Source organism: Hyla sarda, chromosome 2 (assembly GCF_029499605.1).
Source record: "Hyla sarda isolate aHylSar1 chromosome 2, aHylSar1.hap1, whole genome shotgun sequence".
NCBI lineage: Eukaryota > Metazoa > Chordata > Amphibia > Anura > Hylidae > Hyla > Hyla sarda.
The window spans coordinates 411,551,875-411,574,129 of NC_079190.1; the positions used below are offsets into that span (position 1 = coordinate 411,551,875).

Below are 22,255 nucleotides of genomic sequence, written 5' to 3' on the forward strand. Positions count from 1 at the left end.
CCAGCATGCCCGGACAGCCTTTGGCTGTTCAGGCATGCTGAGAGTTGTAGTTTTGCAACAGCTGGAGGCCCCCTGGTAGGGAAACACTGACTTTTAGTATTTTTCTTTACCTGCTCTGGCCGGCCCCCGCAACGGGAGCCGACCAAAGCAGATAATTGCATGTTTTCCCGGGGGCTGCATGGCTATATCGCATTGCTTTTGCGATATATCGTGCAGCCCGGCCGGGAACTCTGCAATTCTACCCCGAGCGTGACTCGGGGTTACCAATCCTGGCAAGGAAAATTAACCCCGAGTCACGCTCGGGATTACCGCTCAGGAGGTTAAACAAACAAACAAAAAAAAAAACACTGGTCATCATCATAGTCCACAGGATACACGGATTTAAAATGAGAAGGAAAAAAGAAACAAGGAAAATAGGTTGGTAAATTTTTTGTGACCCACCCACACATTTCCTGCTCGCACTGCACCGCATGACTACAACTCCCAGCATGCCTTTACAGTAAGGACATAATGGGAGTTGTAGTCATGCAGCAGGGCTGGGGGGAGATGTGCAAGTGGGTGACAAGCTTGTCACCTGCCCCCACTGCATTACTACAACTCCCAGTATGCCCCTACAGTAAGGACATGCTGGGAGTTGTAGTCATGCGGCACGGACGGGTGACAAGCTTTTCATCCACCTGCCCATCTAGCACACTCCCCCCATGCTGCACAACTACAATTCCCAGCATGTCCTTACACTAAGGACATGCTGGGAGTTGTAGTAGTGTTGCGTGGGCAGGAGATGTACGGGCAGGTGACAAGCTTGTTACCCTCCTGTACATCTTCTACCAGCTCATCCCAACATGCCTGTGAAAATGAAAGTAAAAAAAAGTTGCACAGAAAGTCTCACCTGCGACTTTTTGTGTGACTTTTTGCACAGTTTCGCTCACCCGACCACATCTACCACCCACCCCATAGCTATTGCGTGACTACAACTCCCAGCATGCCCTTACAGTGAGGACATGCTGAGAGTTGTAGTCCCAACACCTTGCAGGCAGGTGGTAAATGTGAGTGAGTGTTGGGGAGCGGGGCGGTGAAAAAAATAGCACAAAACGTCTCACGTGAGACTTTTTGTGCGAATCTTTGAAAATGCTGACCTTGCTTATACTTGCAACTTTTTGAAGGGGTTTACAACTTTTATTTGCTTATGCAAGACTTTTGCAATGATAAATCCTGGACCACCGCAAAATAAAAACTGAAAATTGCTTAGGTAGGGCAGATTGGTATTTTTTGCTTATCCACAATAGTCCCACAAAAAATTGCTTAGGCGCACATGCGCCATAATGTTAGTGTAGTGCGGGGTATGATGTATTGCATAGGGAGACCTGTGCTGTATGTTGTACTGTTGCTCTACATAGTGTAATTGTATAGAATTACTGTGTGCTGCTTCCTAACCTGCACGGCGTTGAAGTACATTGTATGCATAGTTAATAAAGTTTTTATTTAAACAAACAGATTGCTTTATGTAGACAGTGTAGCTCCTTTGCTGGAATGGGCAAAAGAGTCCGACACTTGCTCTACCCTTCAGCCACTGGCTTTGGTGGGGAGTATTAATCTGCCTAAAATTAAACTATATATATATTTCACAACTCCCCTACTTAGATCCCAAAAAGTATTTTGTACCAAACTTCATTGGGGGAGACTCTTGGACTACTATGGGTTGGTTACCCTGCCTGGAGTTAAATTAGGCCTCCTCGAGATAAAGGCCATTGAAAAAAAAAAAGAAGCAATCTTTCTGTACATTGTTTTAATAAATCTACCCCCATGTGTCTGCCAGTAAAGTGTGGTGGACCTGATCTCTTATCCTTCAACTCTTATGATCTAGCTAAGCATCTAAAAAGCACACTGGTGGCTATACCATATTTACTTTTTATCCAGCAATCAATCTTCAATGTAGACTTGTAGCCCCCAGACTAGAGCTTGAGAGGCCTCATTTAATAAGGTTCCACAAAGCATAGGGGATAAGATGTCCAACCACTGGCACGGCACCCCAGTCATCCGTTGCATGGAGCGAACACTACTCCATGCAGATGACAGGCGATCACAGCTGTCACGCCCCTTTCATTCATGTCTATGGGAAGAAGCAATGTATGCTATGTGTTAGCCGTCACGCCCTTCTCCCGTAGACATAAATAGAGGGGCCGTCACGAACACGGAAGCTCCAAGTTTCCATGTTCAAGACACTGCGATGACGGACCCTGGCCAGACCCCCCTGTGATCAGACATCTTACCCCTGACTTTTGGGGGGGGGGGGTGGAGTATTCCTAGGGGCGGAGTATTCCTTTATGGATGTTGCTACATGGAATCTATTTAAATTACTGTTGTGATAGGCTAAAAAGGTAATTTTACTTTATTAGATGACCCTCTATGAAGCATGGATCTGTGAAGTGAATAATGTTTTTCCCAAGTATAAGTTAGCCCACTGATACTCTAAGTTCTATAAAATTTGGAGCCACTGGTTAGATGGCATCATGGCAAACTCAGAAGCAAATGTATCTTAAAAACTGTTTGTTGATGCTCATGTGTTGTATTTAGTAAACAGGGCTTTCTACATAAACCACTTATTACTCTTACTATATTTAAATATTGTCATGCTGTTTCTTGTTTTCTTTGGATATTGTTTTATTTTTTATTTTATTTGGTTTCTTTTCATATGAAAATGACTCTTCTATCCCAAGCAGATAATAATGTCACATCTATTGATGTTATACTGTATGTACGATTAGATAGATTTGCTTTCTACTGTACCTCCTACATTTTATATTCTTTCTACATTTGTATACATTTTCTCCTTTGTGCTATATCCATTGTAACATGCTGCAGAGAATAAATGAAGTGATGGGAATGTTTTTTTTTTTTTTTTCTTTATCTGGAAAAATGACCTTAATCTACTAATTTTAGTTTTTCTTCCCAGCATTATAATTGTCCAAACATATATTTATATTATTTTTATTCCTGACACATTTTAATTGGTTTAGCAAATTTGAATACTTTTGTGTGAATAGTCACACTTCTTTGGAATATTTCTCTGTCTGTAAAATGGCTTGTTAATTTTGAATTAATGATACACATTCTGTTCTATTCCACTGTAATGAATAACAGTCTTTTATCTTCACACATATTCATCAAGCAATGCATCAAGCAATCTCACATTTTAATAAAGTTGACAAAGTGACTAAAATTTTTATTAGAATGCATGTTAATATACAACATGACTAAATCCTGATCCAGGCTCAAACATTTGGGGATTTTATGTTAATGTAAGAGTTATAATATAGTGCATATTGAGCTTTGTTATCTATATATCTATTTATCTAGAAAAATCCAGAGAGCAGCACAAGATGGGCAGTCTGAAATCATAATCCCTTCACAAACTGTTGCACCAAATATTTCTGTCTCTAACAAAAAATGTTGAGGTCCACAAGAGATTCCAATTGGAGAACCACAAAAAGGGGAGGCCGCAGACATCACCGAACCCATAAAAACGTGAAAACAACATTCTGTGAAAGTAAAGCAATTAAAGTGGAGCTTCAAGAGAAAGTAGAGCCAGCCCAAGTGGTAAATATCTCATCCCTTTATCTGTATAGCAGTTAGAACTGTTATTTAAAGGGGTACTCCATTGAAAAAAATTTTTTTCTAAAACAACTGGTGCCAAAAAGTTAAACAGATTTGTAAATTACTTCTACTAAAAATCATAATCCTTCCAGTACTTATCAGATGCTGTATACTACAGAGGAAGTTCTTTTCTATTCTGTCTGACCACAGTGCTCTTTGTTGACACCTCTTTCTATGTCAGGAACTATCCAGAGCAGGAGAGGTTTGCTATAGGGATTTGCTTGTACTCTGGACAATTCCTGACATGGACAGAGGGGTCAGCAGAGAGCACTGCGGTCAGACAGAAAAGAACTGCAGAAAGAAACACAACTTACTCTGTAGTATACAGCAGCTGTTAAGTACAGGAAGGATTAAGGTTTTTAAATAGAAGTAGTTTACAAATCTGTTTAACTTTTGGGCACCAGTTGATTTAAAAAATATATATATATTTTCCTCTGTTCCAATATTTACCCCTTTAAAGGATTTAGCTTTTACCCTGCTACAAGGAGCAATTGGTTCCAAAATGAATTAGATCTCTCACAATTTTTTACTGAAATAAAAAATTTGGTTGCTACTAATGAGTTATATGTCTGATAAACGTGTTAAAGAATGGGCCAATGAAAAGAGCTCACAGACTTTGAAAGTGGTACTATAGGACAAATTCATAAAACAAAATAACATTAATGCACATGTAGAAATAGTATCACATCCCCTTCCCTTCATGCACCCCTTCTCTTCATCTATTGCCTTCCCTTCTTGGCTGAATTTGAAGGACATGTATCTTTCATCATCCACATTGGGGTTTATTTACAAAGAGTAGGGTATAGTTTTGATTTCCGACAGGTATTTTCCCAAGGTATTTACTAAGGTTTCCCTACATTTTGCACTTTTCCCTACGTTTTGCCTTTTTTTTTTACAACTGTTCTGATCTGTTGGGTTTTTCCCAGCTCAAATCCACCCCATTTTTTGTGGAAACCTTAGTAAATATGTTGGGATTTTTAAAAAATGTCGGGGACATGCCCCTTTTCTCGGGACCACACCCACTTTATCCTGTGAGCATGCCCCTTTTAGAGTTTTTCTTGTAAAATGGAGGGTCTTGTTTTTTTTGGTCGCAAATTGTGTTGCATGGAATGTGCGACACAATTTGGGTGCAAAACCCCAAAAAAAAGAGTCGTGATCATGTTAGTAAATAAACCCCACTATGTACACAAGATGCCATTGTTGCAACAACTCAGTTTGTGAAACTGTGAGTGGTATTACACTACCCCTACACTGTTTTACTGGTCCTGCTTAATGGGACTTTCAATCTACCTGCATCTGAAACCTGGTAAGATAAAGTCCTCATTTACCTCCCTTTTTTACAATACACATAGGTGATGTACATGGTCAGGATTATTTATGTATTTTTTTGGTGGATCTGAAATGTACGCTTTTATGAAAATCTTAATGCTTTGGCATACCAGAAGATTTGTTTTTATTATTTTACTAAGACAGTTGTCAAGCTAACTGCCCTGTAGTAACTTGCTTCTACTCTACTACCCTTCTTGTGTATGGGTACAGCATTGGCCATTCTACGATCAGGGCTATCTCCTGTTAGAAGGAATCGGTTATACAGATAAGTCAGGGAGGGTGTGTGTGTGTGTGGGGGGGGGGGGGTCAACACAGATCTGAGTTAGCCGCCGGGCGCTGTGACAGTTTATTGAGCTCAGCTGTGCTGCACAGTCAAGCCTCCGTGAAGCCAGCCAGGGACCAACTGCAGTGGTCCCCGGCTGGTGATTGCTGCTATTGGTCCATCAGTATAGACGAACCGATAGCAGGGATTTGGTGGGGGTCTCCTCCTGCCACCTCTCCTCCATGGATTCCCACCGTGAAGCGATCGGTGGTGAGGAGAGCCTCATCGAGCGAGGCCACCCGCAGCACTCAGTATCGATCTGTCACCGATCGGCGCTCTGCAAAGTGAAAGCAGAGTTCTGATGGTTGCCATGTCAACTCGAGGACTGACAGTGGCCTCGGTTGTCATGGCAACAGATCAGTCTTTACCTAAGGTAGTGACTGATTTATCCTATGTCTATGACAGACATAGGCATAATTCAATGGAGTACAGATGTGTACTCCATTGAGATAAGTGTATAATAGTAAAAAAGAAAAAAAAAAGGAAAATGTGAAAAAAGTGGAAAAAGAAGCATAAAAATGGGAAAAAATTTAATATTTTTTTTAATTAAATAAAAAAGTTTGAAAAAAATAATAAAATAAATTATATATATATATATATATATATATATATATATATATATATATATACATATATATACATACATATATATATATTTACCGTATTTATCGGGGTATACCACGCACCGGCCTATAACACGCACCCTCATTTTACCAAGGATATTTGGGTAAAAAAAGTTTTTTACCCAAATATCCATGAAAAAATGAGGGTGCGTGTGTGTGCGTGTATACCCCGATATACCCCCAGGAAAGGCAGGGGGAGAGAGGCCGTCGCTGCCCGCTTCTCTCCCCCTGCCTTTCCTGGGGTCTAGAGCGCTGCTGTTGGCCCTTTTCACCCCCTGGTTATCGGCGCCGCTGCCCGTTCTGTCTCCCTGACTATCGGTGCCGGCACCGATAGCCAGGGGGAGAGAAGCGGCGCCGACAGCCAGGGGGAGAGAAGGGGCAGCGGCACCCATTGCCGACGCCGCTGCCCCGTTGCCTCTCCCCATCCCCGGTGGCATAATTACCTGAGTCCGATCCGCGCTGCTCCAGGCCTCCGTCGTGCGTCCCCAGCGTCGTTGCTATGCACGGCGCGGCGCTCTGACGTCATGCGCCGCGCCGTTCAGCGCATAGCAATGACGCCGGGGACGCACGACGGAGGCCTGGAGCAGTGCGGACCGGACTCAGGTAATTATGCCACCGGGGATGGGGGGAGGCAACGGGGCAGCGGCGCCGGCAATGGGTGCCGCTGCCCCTTCTCTCCCCCTGGCTGTCGGCGCCGCTTCTCTCCCCCTGGCTATCGGTGCCGGCACCGATAGTCAGGGAGACAGAACGGGCAGCGGCGCCGATAACCAGGGGGTGAAAAGGGCCGACAGCAGCGCTCTAGACCCCCAGGAAAGGCAGGGGGAGAGAAGCGGGCAGCGACGGCCTCTCTCCCCCTGCCTTTCCTGGGGGTGTATCGGTGTATAACACGCACACAGACTTTAGGCTAAAAATTTTAGCCTAAAAAGTGCGTGTTATACGCCGATAAATACGGTATATATATATATATATATATACATCAAGAAGCAACATTTCAACTGCCCAATTGCAGTCTTTCTCAAGACATCTCTGTCCATTTTAGGAACTGACCAGAGCAGCATATGTTTGATATGGGCATTTTCTCCTACTCTGGACAGTTCTTAAAATGGACAGAGATGTCAGCAGAGAGCAATGTACTCGTGATTCAGCAGAGAGCTCTGTGTTCCAAAAAGAAAATAATTTCCTCTGTAGTATTCATAAGCTAATAAGTACTTCAAGGATTAAGACTTTTTAATCAAAGTAATTTACAAATCTGTTTAACTTTCTGCCACCAGTTGATTAAAAAAATATATAATTTCCACCGAAGTACCCCTTTAAGGGGCAATAAATGACAAAAATAAAACATTTAAACTACTGAAACAGGACGCAGTAAAGAAGCATTTAAAAGCGATAGAGAAAATTGTAAAATATGTAAAAGCAGGTAAAAGCTGCAAAAATAGTGTTATAACTATAAATAGCTAAAAGGTAAAAAATGAAAGTGTAGGCCCTTTAAAAAATGATGAGGAAGAAATTATAGATGGAGATCAAGAAAAAGCAAATGCATTAAACAACTTCTTCTCCACTGTATTCACAGAGGAAAATGAAATGCCAGGGGAAATAAAGCGAGATAAGGTAAACTCCCCAGTACAGGTCACCTGTCTAACCCAGGAAAAAGTACAGTGCCACCTCCAAAAAATCTAAATAGATAAATCACCTGGTCCAGATGGCATTCACCCCCATGTTCTAAAGGAATTAAGTAATGTAATAGAAAGACCCCTAATTTTTCAGGGACTCTATAGTAACAGGTACTGTTCCCCAGCACTGGCGCTTGGCATGTGGTGCCAATATGTAAAATGGGGTCAAAAAGTGACCCAGGGAATTATAGGCCTGTTAGTTTAAATGTAAATTGTTTGAGGGGTTTCTAAGAGATGCTATTTTGGAGTTTCTTGATAAAAATAAACGTATGACTCCATATCAGCATTGCTTTATGAGGGAACGGTCCTGTCAAACTAACCTGATCAGCTTTTATGAGGAGATGAGCTCCAGACTGGACCAAGGACAATTGCTGGATGTTGTATATCTGGATTTTTCCAAAGCATTTGATACGGTGCCACATAAACGGTTGGTGCATAAAATGAGAGGGATTGGGCTTGGGGAGAATGTGTGTAAGTGGGTAAGTAGCTGGCTCAGTGGTATGAAGCAGAGGGTGGTTATTAATGGTACTTATTCTGATTGGGTGACTGTTACTAGTGGGGTACCACAGGGGTCAGTCTTGGGTTCTATTCTATTTAATATATTCATTAATGACCTTGTAGAGGGGTTGAACAATAAAGTGGCAATCTTTGCAGATGATACTAAACTCTGTTAAGTGGTAAACACTATAGAGGACAGTGCACTATTACAAATTAATCTGGATAGGTTGGAGGTTTGGGCTGGGAAGTGGCAGATGAGGTTCAACACTGATAAGTGTAAGGTAATGCACATGAGGCGGAAAAATCTGGGCTTGGATTATGTATTAAATGGGAGCACACTTGGGACGACTGACATGGAAAGGGACTTGGGAGTCTTAGTTAATAGTAAATTTAGCTGTAGTGACCAGTGTCGGGCGGCTGCTACCAAGGCAAATAAAATGATGGGGTACATCAATAGGGGCAAAGATGCCCAGGACAAGGAAATAATTCTACTGCTGTACAAATCACTAGTTAGACCACACATAGAATACTGTGAACAGTACTGGGCACCAGTGTACAAGAAAGACATAGTGGAGCTGGAGAGGGTTCAAAGACGGGCAACCAGGGTAATACAGGGAATAGGAGGACTACAGTACCCAGAAAGATTATCAGAATTAGGGTTATTTAGTTTAGAAAAAAGAAGGCATAGGGGGGACCTAACAACTATGTATAAATATATCAGGGGGCAGTAGAGAGATCTCTCTCATGGTCTATTTATACCCAGGACCGTATCTGTAATAAGAGGGCATCCTCTACGTCTTAAGGAAAGAAGGTTTCTACACCAGCACAGATGGGGGTTCTTTACTGTAAGGCTTGTTTCACACTACAAAATTACTCAGTTTTAAAGATCCGTACAAAGTTCCGTCTGAAAATCAGCTTAAAACGGCAGTTTCAAAATCCTATACGGCCGTTAGAAAATCCAGTTATAGTCTATGAGATTTTTCTAATAGCCGTTTTAACCTGTAATACCCCGTTATTAATAACGGACGTTATTTTGTGACGGAAGATAGTAACGGGAGAAATAGTGCACATTTGTAGTGAGATGGAAATAAACTCCATCGCACTACAAACTTTTACTGGACATTCAGCATCCTTGTATAGTTAATTGGGAAGCTGTCTATACAGTTGAATAGATGTAAGATTAACGATACATTCCATACATTTATATAAGCTGTTGGTACGTTTATTTTGCTAAAAAATACCTACTTTTATGGGGAGCCTAAAATGTCAAAGAGGCATGTCCAGCGGTCTGCTGTGCCCCTAGGCTGCAAAAGTTTTCCCCCGTCATCTCATGCCTACTCCCTTTATGAATAGCACACATGGCTCACTTACCAACAGCAAACCATGTGGAAGTCCCATACATATGAATTGGGGAATAGTGTTGCTTGCGAATATTCACAATGCAAATTTTATTCGCGAATATGGCATATTCGCGAATTCGCGAATATTCGCGAATATAGCACTATATATTCGTAATTACGAATATTCATTTTTTAAATTATTTTTTTATTATTATTTTTTTTTTTATCACAGTACACATCACAGTGATCATCCCTCTCTGCTTCCAGCTTGTGTGGTGTAAAGAAGGCTCTTGTCACGATGCCGGCTGGCAGGTAGTGGATCCTCTGTGCCAGAGAGGGATGGCGAGGACCGCGCTAGTGGACCGGTTCTAAGCCACTACAGGTTTTCACCAGAGCCCGCCGCAAAGCGGGATGGTCTTGCTGCGGCGGTAGTGACCAGGTCGTATCCACTAGCAACGGCTCACCTCTCTGACTGCTGAAGATAGGCGAGGTACAAGGGAGTAGGCAGAAGCAAAGTCGGACGTAGCAGAAGGTCGGGGGCAGGCGGCAAGGTTCGTAGTCAGGGGAGATAGCAGAAGTTCTGGTACACAGGCTTTAAACACACAAAACGCTTTCACTAGGCACAAGGGCAACAAGATCCGGCAAGGGAGTGCAAGGGAGGAGACCAGATATAGCCAGGGAGCAGGTGGGAGCCAATTAAGCTAATTGGGCCAGGCACCAATCATTGGTGCACTGGCCCTTTAAGTCTCAGGGAGCTGGCGCGCGCGCGCCCTAGAGAGCGGAGCCGCGCGCGCCAGCACATGACAGCAGGGGACGGGAACGGGTAAGTGACCTGGGATGCGATTCGCGAGCGGGCGCGTCCCGCTGTGCGAATCGCATCCCCAACGGCCATGACAGAGCAGCGCTCCCGGTCAGCGGGACTGACCGGGGAGCTGCAGGGAGAAAGACGCCGTGAGCGCTCCGGGGAGGAGCGGGGGCCCGGAGCGCTAGGCGTAACAGTATCCCCCCCCTTAGGTCTCCCCTTCTCTTTGTCCGGTAACTGCCTCCCCTGGGATGAGGACACCGGGAAAGGATGGAAGGATTCCTCAACGGCAGGCAGAACAGCAGGAGTAGGAATGGGGAGAGAGGGCAGAGGGCGAGACCTGGCACGGGGCAGTGTGACACCAGGACGAGGGCCATGAGGGGACACAGAGGCTTGCCTGATGGGACTGGGAGGGGGGGAGAGGCATTTCCTGTGGCAGGCAGAGTCCTTAATGACCTTAGGGGGACCGGATACAGGAGGAACCACAGGGTCACGGCAGGGAGTACTGGGAACCGGTTGAAGGCAGTCCTTGGAACAAGAGGGACCCCAACTCTTGATCTCCCCAGTGGACCAATCCAGGGTTGGGGAATGGTGTTGAAGCCAGGGTAGTCCAAGGAGAACTTCAGAAGTGCAATTAGGAAGGACAAAAAATACAATTTCCTCGTGATGAGGTCCGATGCACATTAGGAGGGGCTCCGTGCGGTAACGCACGGTGCAATCCAACCTGGCTCCGTTGACCGCGGAAATGTGGAGTGGCTTGACAAGACGGGTCACCGGAATGCGGAATTTATTCACTAAGGACTCCCGAATAAAATTCCCAGAAGCTCCAGAGTCCAGGCAGGCCACAGCTGAGAGGGGAGAGCTGGCTGAAGTAGAAATCCGAACAGGCACCGTGAGACGTGGAGAAGCCGACTTAGCATCAAGAGACGCCACACCCACGAGGGCTGGGTGCGAGCGTGCGTTTCCCAGACGTGGAGGACGGATTGGGCAATCCACCAAAAAATGTTCAGTACTGGCACAGTACAGACAAAGATTCTCTTCCTTACGGCGATTCCTCTCTTCCAGGGTCAGGCGAGACCGATCCACTTGCATGGCCTCCTCGGCGGGAGGCCTAGGCGCAGATTGCAGTGGAGACTGTGGGAGAGGTGTCCAGAGATCTAAGTCTTTTTCCTGGCGGAGCTCTTGATGCCTCTCAGAAAAACGCATGTCAATGCGAGTGGCTAGATGAATGAGTTCATGCAGGTTAGCAGGAGTCTCTCGTGCGGCCAGAACATCTTTAATGTTGCTGGATAGGCCTTTTTTAAAGGTCGCGCAGAGAGCCTCATTATTCCAGGATAGTTCAGAAGCAAGAGTACGGAATTGTATGGCGTACTCGCCAACGGAAGAATTACCCTGGACCAGGTTCAGCAGGGCAGTCTCAGCAGAAGAGGCTCGGGCAGGTTCCTCAAAGACACTTCGAATTTCCGAGAAGAAGGAGTGTACAGAGGCAGTGACGGGGTCATTGCGGTCCCAGAGCGGTGTGGCCCATGACAGGGCTTTTCCAGACAGAAGGCTGACTACGAAAGCCACCTTAGACCTTTCAGTAGGAAACTGGTCCGACATCATCTCCAAGTGCAGGGAACATTGCGAAAGAAAGCCACGGCAAAACTTAGAGTCCCCATTAAATTTGTCCGGCAAGGACAGGCGGAGGCTAGGAGTGGCCACTCGCTGCGGAAGGGGTGCAGGAGCTGGCGGAGGAGATGGTTGTTGCTGCTGTAGCTGTGACTGTACTTGCTGTAGTTGTGACTGGAGTTGCTGTGTCATGGTGGTCAAGTATGACAGCTGGTGATCTTGTTGGGCGATCTGACGAGCTTGCTGGGCGACCAGCGTAGGGAGGTCAGCGACAACTGGCAGAGGAACTTCAGCGGGATCCATGGCCGGATCTACTGTCACGATGCCGGCTGGCAGGTAGTGGATCCTCTGTGCCAGAGAGGGATGGCGAGGACCGCGCTAGTGGACCGGTTCTAAGCCACTACAGGTTTTCACCAGAGCCCGCCGCAAAGCGGGATGGTCTTGCTGCGGCGGTAGTGACCAGGTCGTATCCACTAGCAACGGCTCACCTCTCTGACTGCTGAAGATAGGCGAGGTACAAGGGAGTAGGCAGAAGCAAAGTCGGACGTAGCAGAAGGTCGGGGGCAGGCGGCAAGGTTCGTAGTCAGGGGAGATAGCAGAAGTTCTGGTACACAGGCTTTAAACACACAAAACGCTTTCACTAGGCACAAGGGCAACAAGATCCGGCAAGGGAGTGCAAGGGAGGAGACCAGATATAGCCAGGGAGCAGGTGGGAGCCAATTAAGCTAATTGGGCCAGGCACCAATCATTGGTGCACTGGCCCTTTAAGTCTCAGGGAGCTGGCGCGCGCGCGCCCTAGAGAGCGGAGCCGCGCGCGCCAGCACATGACAGCAGGGGACGGGAACGGGTAAGTGACCTGGGATGCGATTTGCGAGCGGGCGCGTCCCGCTGTGCGAATCGCATCCCCAACGGCCATGACAGAGCAGCGCTCCCGGTCAGCGGGACTGACCGGGGAGCTGCAGGGAGAAAGACGCCGTGAGCGCTCCGGGGAGGAGCGGGGGCCCGGAGCGCTAGGCGTAACAGCTCTAATACTACTGTTCGAGACTGGCGTGCGAATTTTCGCATATGCGAAAATTTGCATATGCTTATTTCCGCCTATGCGAATTTTCGCCTATGCTAATTTTTGTATAAGAAAGTTTTCGCAATAGCGAATTTTCACATGCGCAAATGTTTCGCATATGCGAAAATAAAACGTGAATATTACGAATATGCGAATTTAGCGAATATATGACGAATATTTGTCCATATATTCGCGTATATTCGCAAATTTGAATATGGCCTATGCCGCTCAACACTATTGGGGAACACCGCAGACATCTGGTCACACCTCTTTGATATTTTAGGTCTCCATAAAAGCACTCACAGCTCATATAAAGGTATATAGTGTATCATTACATTAACATTATTTGACTGTGTCGGCAGTTTCATACGCATAAACAATTTGACAGATGCACATTAAAGACTATGGCCAGTAAGCAAGTAGATATACAGATAAAACTGAGACAAATAAATTAAGAGTGCCTTCCTGAGTGAGAAGAACTTTAGACAGAGAAGCAGAGACTTTCACTCAGCAGTATGAATGATATAATAAAGGTGGGAGCTTTAGTGCACATGTGCACAATGATGAAAAAACTGCAGTCTTTAGAGTTCACATTTGCCGCATACCAATTTAAGAACAAGAAGCATTGGTCGCTGTGGTCTGATTAACAAAGCCAGAAACCAGCGTTCTGAACACAAATGGTGCCGGGCCAGACCCTTTAAATTTCCCGCAATCAGACCCTTTAAATCTCCGTCACTGCGAAGTGTGAGCCCAGGCTCTGCAGATGATTTGCTCCCACCCCCTGATAGGCTAGCACATTATTCATTGATGACCAGGTCACCTGTCGGGTGGACCAAAAAGAGGACTGAAACTGTGCTGGAGCCAGGCAATGAATGTATGTAACATAATTAATGGCTGTCTGAAAAATGTTCTTTCATAACGAATACACTTAGGTACACAAATCATTACTATGTACTGCTAGCAGCTCCCTTTGCAATCGCTGACCAGTGACGTCCTAGGTGTGCCCAATGGGAGACAAGTCTAGATACTCTGCAGGCCATAATAGCATATATAGGCTTTGCTGGCTGCGCACAGTAGCATGAGCAATCTGCAGCCCGTCGTCATATTTAAAAACATTTCATGATGGTTCCATGTAAAAAAACAAACAAATGCCAAGATGTTGAAGACTAGTGGGGTCCTTCTACCATACGGTATGTCACCCCCCCCCCATTCCCTTATGAAGGCCTCTTCATGGCATTGCCCATGTGTTCTCCAGACCATTTTCCGACTATCATTGCATTTGAGGTGAAAAACTAGACTAATTGCTCAAAAGGATAGATTTCCACTCCAGCCTCCATTGCTATCTCACTCTACATCAAACAAACACCAAACAAGCAACATAAAACAGTGCTGGCATCTTGGCCTAGGCATGAAGAGATCTGCAAGAGGGCTAAAAGTCTCTCGTGTACCTGTTGCCAACAAAAACTTTTGATATAATATAGATAATTCCATTATATGTGTATTTGTAATATACATTGATTCAAAAATGTGTATATTTTTTGGTGAAAAAAATGCTGTCCCTGCAGCTATTGACTGTGTGTCTATGAGGAGTCCAAATACAGGAAGCAAGGGCAGGAGAAGCAGGGCTCTGTGCAGGCTCCTGGCTTGTCAATCATCCTGCTTTGTGAATCAGGGGCGTGTCATAGAGCCTCAGTGCACAGAGCCCTGCCTGTCCATCCACACTTCCTGTATTTGGATTCCTCATAGAGACACACAAACAATAGCTGTAGGGACAAAAATACACACATTTTTTAACCAATGTATATTACAAATATACATATAATGATATTATCTACATTACATAAAACATTTTTGTTGACAACAGGTACACTTTAAAGTATTCTGTCCCCCTCGGTTTTTTACTAGTAGTTATAACTAGCACATCGTCAAACAGGAGGCATCGAACAATCATACTTCATTGACTTGATGGGATTTCTGAAGTTTCATATGGCTGAAAGTATTTGCTTTCTATATGGCTTCTCTACTATTGAAGCCCCTCCCACATGCCACCAATTGGTGCTTGCTGCTTGAAAATTTGATCATTTGTAAGTAATGAATGACAGGACGACCAAATTTTTGCATAAATGAAAGTGGTTGTCAAGTGAAACATTTTTTTTAAAAATCTTATGCATAAAACTGGACATAAAACATTGGATAATTAAAGCATTTTCTGTCTTTTGTCTCAATTCTATTGCTCATAGACTGTAAGCCCTCACGAGCAGGGCCCTCACCAGTCCTGTGTGAATATTTAGTGTATAACATTGTAATGTCAGATTCTTGTCTTTATTTGTAAAATGCTGCGGAATCTGTTGGAGCTATAGAAATGAATATTATTATTTTTAACTAATGTGTCCAGGCTTTCCAATAAAACAATAAATCCTTTAACTCATCTTCCTGGCTCCCTCATAACCTTCTGTATCAGGGCGCCCTATCTGCGGCCAATGCCTCTTCTTTTCCTTAATATGCAAAGCGCAGAATCTGTAGCAGAGGTAACTGAAGTGCCGCTCCGCCAATCACTGATTGAGGCGGGACAACCTGTGGCCAGTTTCAGGGGGGGGGAGCAAACTGTCAGCAGAGACCGAGCCTCTTATAGGGCGTCCTAATATTGGTGGCTAGAAGGATGCAAGGAAGGTGATTTAAATATTATATTGTTTTTTTTTTTTTTAGACAGCCTGAGCACATGAGTTACATAAAGGTTTTTATTGGACAACCCCTGCAAATGTTATCTTTAGTATTTTTTTCTGCTATTTTATGAATCACTTTATATACATAAACAGTACCTTTATTACTATTTTTAAAAGTATAATTTGCATGTCAACATATCATTTAGACAGCATAATTCAACATTTATAGCCATTCATAGCTACAGTATTTCCTTTCAGATGGCTAAAGCTCTATTAATAGTCTAATTTACATTTACTGTATAACATTTTGGTATTACATATTTTTTAGACATGACTTGAACTACATTAGTGAGTAAATAGCCATTGTTATAGTCCTGCCCATTTAAGCAGTTTGTTATGTTTGATGAAACAAGATTGCATTCTCTATGACAAATTGTCACTTTTAATAGATATCACAGGGAGTAAAATAAGTGGAAGGCATTTTGTCATTTCTCATTACATAACAGAAAATAAAATACTGCCTATTTAATTGTGTCCTTGTTAGTCGAAGCAATTTTGAAAAGAAAATATATCTGCAGGAAAATAAACTAAATTTGTAGGAAAGAAAAACTATGTTAATATATGTTTTCAGGAGTGATAAATGTACTAAACAATAATGCTAAAGGGATATTTAAGTTTTAATCATTAGTTTTTTACGGTATAATGAAAATTTACTACATTTTCACTATATATGCATATTTTGTGTATTCATATATCACAGGCAAGATTCATGTATTTTAATATCCTTTATTGATTTATTCTGTGTATGTTTATCAGATGATAAATATTACATGTACTCATGTTACGTGATGAAATTCTGATAACTATACTGTGAGTTTTAGAACTTATAAGAGTACTCCGGTCAAAAACAAGTTGAAAACAAATGTTTTCAAATTAACTTGTGCCAGAAACTTTATTTTTTTTTCAAATCTAATTTTTATTGAAGTATTTTTTTTATTTTTAATATAAAAAAACAATATAAAACAGAGTATTAAAGATAAGAGGATAGTACAGTGGGTGGTCCTCCAAAGAGTATAAGAGGGCACGCAGGCCCAAAATAACAATTTATAAGACATGTACATGTGGGGTAATACTCACGTACAGTAAAATAGGTACAATGCCACCCAAAAAGGAAGGAAACAATAAACATGCTGAGCAATTGGAGGATAGAGTGAGGTAAAGATGGGCACATGGGGGGGGGGGGGACGTGAGATAGGGTGGGGAGAAGAGGGGGCAGGAGGAGAGGATAATGTAAAGAGAGATTTACCAAGAGAGTATTGTAGGAGGAGGAGTCTGGCACCAATTAGCTGGGATCAAAAGTTTAGCAGCTACCAGTAGCATAGTGGTTAGATCTGCTGTCTTTGGGGAGAAGTCAGGGTTAGGGGCCCAAAGCAGGATGAGCGGTGCTGAGAAGGATACCTTTACTTTCATGATTAATTCTATGGTTTTTAAAACTTCTTTCCAAATTTTGGGTCAATAAAGTCATATGTGGGACAAGGTACCTATTCCCAGACCACACCGTCAGCAGAGATTATCATCGACAAGATTGAGACGAAAGAGCCAAATTAGGCGTGCAATACCACCTAGTCAAAAGCTTAAAGGAGTTCTCTTGGATCCTCACACATCTGGTAAAACCATGTGAACGAGCAAGTATAAGTTTGACTTCTTCTTTTGAGAAGGTGGTGCTTAACTCTGCACTCCATGCGAGCAAGTAACTAGGTGTCGGGGATGTGGAGCAATGAATGAGTTCTTCATACAAATGTGAGATGATACTCTCCAGGAGTTGAGGAAGCACAATAGAGTACATTAAAATTCTACATTCTTTTATGGTTCAACAGGTCAAGGGGTCAAGAGTTTTAGACAATTTAAATTCTGCATGGACAGACCAGAGAGCTCCTCGTAACCTATCTACCAAAAGCACAATTCCAGGTCCACACATAAGGGCCTCGGAGAGGGGTGGGTCAAAGACAGCCACCTAGCTAGGTGTATCACTTGGTAATATTTATACAGGTCTGGGAGACCCATACCTCCACGAGAAGGTTTCAGAATTAAAAGCCTATGGGGAAGACAAGGTTTTTTCCCAGACCATAAGAAGTGGGTGAAATCTCTACGTAAAGTTGTAAAGAAAGAGTCAGGGAGAGCTATAAGGATTGTTTGCAGTACATAAAGTATCTGTGGGAGTATATAGGTTTTCAGGCTTCATAAATTTGCGTGTCATCCTTGTGCAGTGGCCATGCTAATCTGCTCTGTATTGTTCCAATTTTAGTATATATTCTGCCAAAGCAAGTACCACTTGTGCCAGAAACTTAAACATATTTATGAATTACTTCTATTTAAAAATATTAACCCTTCCAGTACTTATCAGCTACTGTAGACTACAGAGAAAGTTGTTTAGTTCGTTCCAGTCTGACCATAGTGCTCTCTGCTGCCATCTCTGTCCGTGTCAGAAACTGTGCAGAGCAGGAGAAGTTTGCTATGGGGATTTAATTCTATTCTAGACAGTTCCTGACATGGACAGGGTATCAGCAAAGAGCACTGTAGTCAGACTGCAAAGAACTACACAACTTCTTTGGAGCATACAGCAGCTGATAAGTACTGGAAGGATTAAGATTATTATAATTTTTTTTAAATCTGCAAAATTTTCTGGCTTCAGTTGATTTGAAATTATTTGTAGCCCTTTAACCTGTTAAGGACAAAGGACTTACAGGTATGCCTCTGTACTGGTACTTAAGAACCAAGGGCATACCTGTAGGCCCTGGTCCCAGTACCACAGTTTGAAGTGTGCTCACAAGTTGAGAACGCATCATACCCAGTGGGTCCAACGGTTAATGGCGGACACCGCTGAATGGGCCGATGTCCGGCATTAACACTTTAGACACAGCAATCAATGTTGATTGTGATGTCTAAATGTGGGTTCTATATGTGTCGGTAGCTCAGCGGAGCTGATTGGGACATCCACAGCTAAATCGTGGGTCCCGAGTGGATGACGGAAGGGCCCTTACCTGCCTCCTCATCTTCCAATCAGTGTTCTCATGTCCCCTGCCAGTCAGAGCTAGTGTTCCTCGCGAATATTCGCAAAGCGAATTTTATTCGCAAATATCGCATATTCGAGAATTCGCAAATATTCGCGAATATAGCACTATATATTCGTAATTACGAATATTTTTTTTTTTTTTTCACAGTACACATCACAGTGATCATCCCTCTTTGTTTCCAGCTTGTGTGGTGTAAAGATTAGGCTCTAATACTACTGTGTGAGACTGGCGTGCGAATTTTCGCATATGCGAAAATTTGTATATGCTAATTTTCGCATATGCGAATATTTGTTGATGTAAATTTTCGTATACGTGAATTTTCGCGTATGCGGAAATAAAACGGGTATTACGAATGTGCGAATATTCGCGAATATATGACGAATATTCGTCCATATATTCCCGAATATTCGTGAATTCGAATATGGCCTATGCTGCTCAACACTAGTCACAGCAGCAAAGCACCGATAACACTCATCAATGCTGAGCCAAAGCTTGGAATTGAACAGTGTATGCAATCACAAGATTGCATGGTATAGCCTCCTATTGGGACAAAAATAAATAAAAAGAAAACTGTAAAAAGTGTAAAAAAAAAAAGAGTTTTTATTCTGTTTAATTTCATGAGAAAAAAAGTGTACCATGTTCTTTTGGATACCAGTTTACAGACCTAATCTGAGCAAGTGTCTCTTGGCGCTTATGCTATAGTCTTGTCATTATGATGTCATTGTCATTAAATGTCATTATGTGGCCCCTTATCACATTGTACAACATTGTGTAGTTAGTTTCTATACTTATTCCTGTATGACCTGTTAACGTCATTCCGGTCCTGCCTTGGACCATGTGATCACCATCCCCATGCATGTTCTGTCATTTCAATGAGAACATCAATTAGCTTCTCATCGGTGTGACTGGAGAATGTGACTTGCCTTTCCCTCACAACCTGTAAGTTTCAGCCAGTCTGTTTGTTGATCATGTGGTTCAGAGTAGGACCCCAATGGACCCAACACTCAATGCTCAAAAAGGCAAAGGTAAAAATAACTACATGATGCTGTATACAGAGGTGTCGGATCGCCCACAAAATAAAACATTTTCTTGGAGTCTGACTTTCACTGTCCATACATTTATATGTGTATCTGACTTTTTTTTTCTTTTTTTCAGTTTCTGATTTATAATTCTGCCCACTAGCCAGTTTAAATAACCTTTAGTTTGCAGAATGCAATTCTGAATACATTTACTTGAAGCTTGTATTATGAAATATGCAAAGGATACATATCGCATGTATTACTATAAACATATTTAGGACTAGAGATATAAATTTTGCTTAGAATTCAAAATTCACAAAACAGAACACAACCTCAGGTGTCAGTAAAACCAAAACCGACATGTAATGTCAAAATGTTTTCAAAAGTTGTTTGTAAACAAAAGGCTGAGAGATGCAAGAAGGAATTTTTAACAAATACTTTATACCTTTAACATGATAAACAAATGCACATATTTCATTGTTTTTATTTCAGCTAGTGGATCGCCACAAAGTAAGCTTTTACACCTATAAGGTATTGAATGGCACTTGCATGGTGCTGCCCCAGTTTCATTCAACAAATAAGACAATGTATTATTAAACAACTATTTGAACACATTTAAAGGGGTACTCCACCCATATATATCAAGTAGCTGGTATGGAAGAGGCAGAGTGGGAGTGAAGGCGTTCTCAGAACCTGTATGTCTCTCCCATGCCGAAAACCATGGCTAATTGAGTTGGAAGAACAATAAAGTCTATTTATGAATCAACTAAAGGTAAGTGAATTCAGCTACTTTTTACAAGAGGCATTGGTATCCATTGCTTATATGCTTATGCTGTCATTTGGGCAATAAAGGTGGGAGCCCACACACAGAGCTTCCCTGCCTGTTTTCTCTCGGCTCCCATATGCCCGCCCACCTCAAAAATGTTCATGGAGGACCCTTCTCCTGTGTGGGTGCATTGCGTCTATCCTAACTTTTATGCCTTCAAATGTGCTAACAGGTTCTCTTTGAGTTGTCGTAAAGCCAAGTGTGTCTGCTGCAGGTTTGTGGTAAAAAAATAAAAAATAAAAATAAGCATATTTTTGTGCAAGAACTCAGTTTGCACAAAAATGTGCTACATTTTCCCCTTTTACATCAATCATGCCTATTTTTAAAAAGTGGGTAGGGTTTGTGTAAAATGGGTTATGTTCTAATCTCTTACCTTATTTACTGCAACATTTCAAAGTGCAGCATGTGGAGAAAATGAAGCAATGCCTAATATATTAAGAGGCCGTAGCCTGAAAGATTTAACCAAAACCTATGGCCATGGGATTTTATTCAAGTAAAATGACAATTTTAGTAAATTCCTTCAATGCAAATCTGTGCATCAGGCAATTTGTCCAGCCTACACTTCTACTTCACAGAAAAGCTTAAATGGCAGGTAGAGATATGGACGTACTTAACAGATAAATGCTCTGGATTTTTATAGTACAAACTATTCATCCAAAAAAGATTAAATTATATATATTGATCTTGGATTATTAATGTTCAATTATACATTTTTGTTTGTTATGAGATATTTTTATGTGTTTTTAATATGCTACAGGTGTTTGGAGTTTATTCACACATGTTAGGTATTTATTCCCATGGCAGAGCTTAAAGGGGTATTCCAGGAAAAAAAACTTTTTTTTTTTATATCAACTGGCTCCAGAAAGTTAAACAGATTTATAAGTTACAAAACAGATTTGGAGAGGCTCTTGTCACTCGAACGACCATGTGACCTGGGCTGCCCAATTAAGACACCTATACCCAAGGTGACAAAATAAATAAATAAATAAATAAATAGAAATAAATTGGGGCTCAAGGTCTTGAACAAATGGCAAAAATCTAAGTAAATTGGATTGAATAGTTATTTATTAATACTGATATAGATATATGGCAAACTAGTGGAGATAAGTGTCTCACAGGGCCCTTGTGATAACACCACTCCAACTGTTACAATATAATAATATTAAAATAATATATGAATAATTAAATTAATATAAAAAATGCAATTTAAAATATATGCTAAAAATGAGACCACTTCATAAATAATTCATCAATAAAAATTAGGTGTAAAAAAAATTCAAGTTCATCTGAAATATGCAATTATCCTTTCTCTCCAAGATAATGCAATATAAGTCAATTTCAGTCTGATATCAATAACCAGTAGCAACCATCCAAAAACTATCAACCAGTTAGCAATGTGTTCCAATTAATCTCCACAAAATCCAATCTGAGGTGTTGGTACCCAATAGTAACCATGCACAGAGGCTAACCAGCCTGAATATTTTGTGTCAATATTCTGGTATGCAATAAGTCATTGATGTTCAAATAATTCTGCCAGCAGGATAGTAGCAAATTGGACAGATTTATACTGTGAGTGCGGCAATAGCAATTATGTAATAGAACAGGATACGTTGTATCTCACTGCTCCCGGGCACGGGTATGTTAGGTTCGCGTTGCGATCTCCTCCGGGATGTTGTCCCGCAGTGTGCTGAACACCGGCTATCTCTCGCAGCGTGAGAGAACACCACCGGAGACTCGGCCGACTCCTGTAGAGGTGGTGTTTAG

At 42.4% G+C, this 22,255-nt stretch overlaps 1 protein-coding gene and 1 non-coding gene across 3 annotated transcripts in view; both read right to left on the reverse strand.

The window, feature by feature from the left end:
• NLGN4X (neuroligin 4 X-linked) overlaps positions 1-22,255 on the reverse strand; it is a 381,836-nt gene that overhangs the window by 108,478 nt on the left and 251,103 nt on the right. The window lies entirely within an intron of this gene.
• LOC130359717 (U6 spliceosomal RNA) lies at positions 17,795-17,901 on the reverse strand. Its single transcript, XR_008890409.1, has one exon. It is a non-coding gene; the product is annotated as a U6 spliceosomal RNA (small nuclear RNA).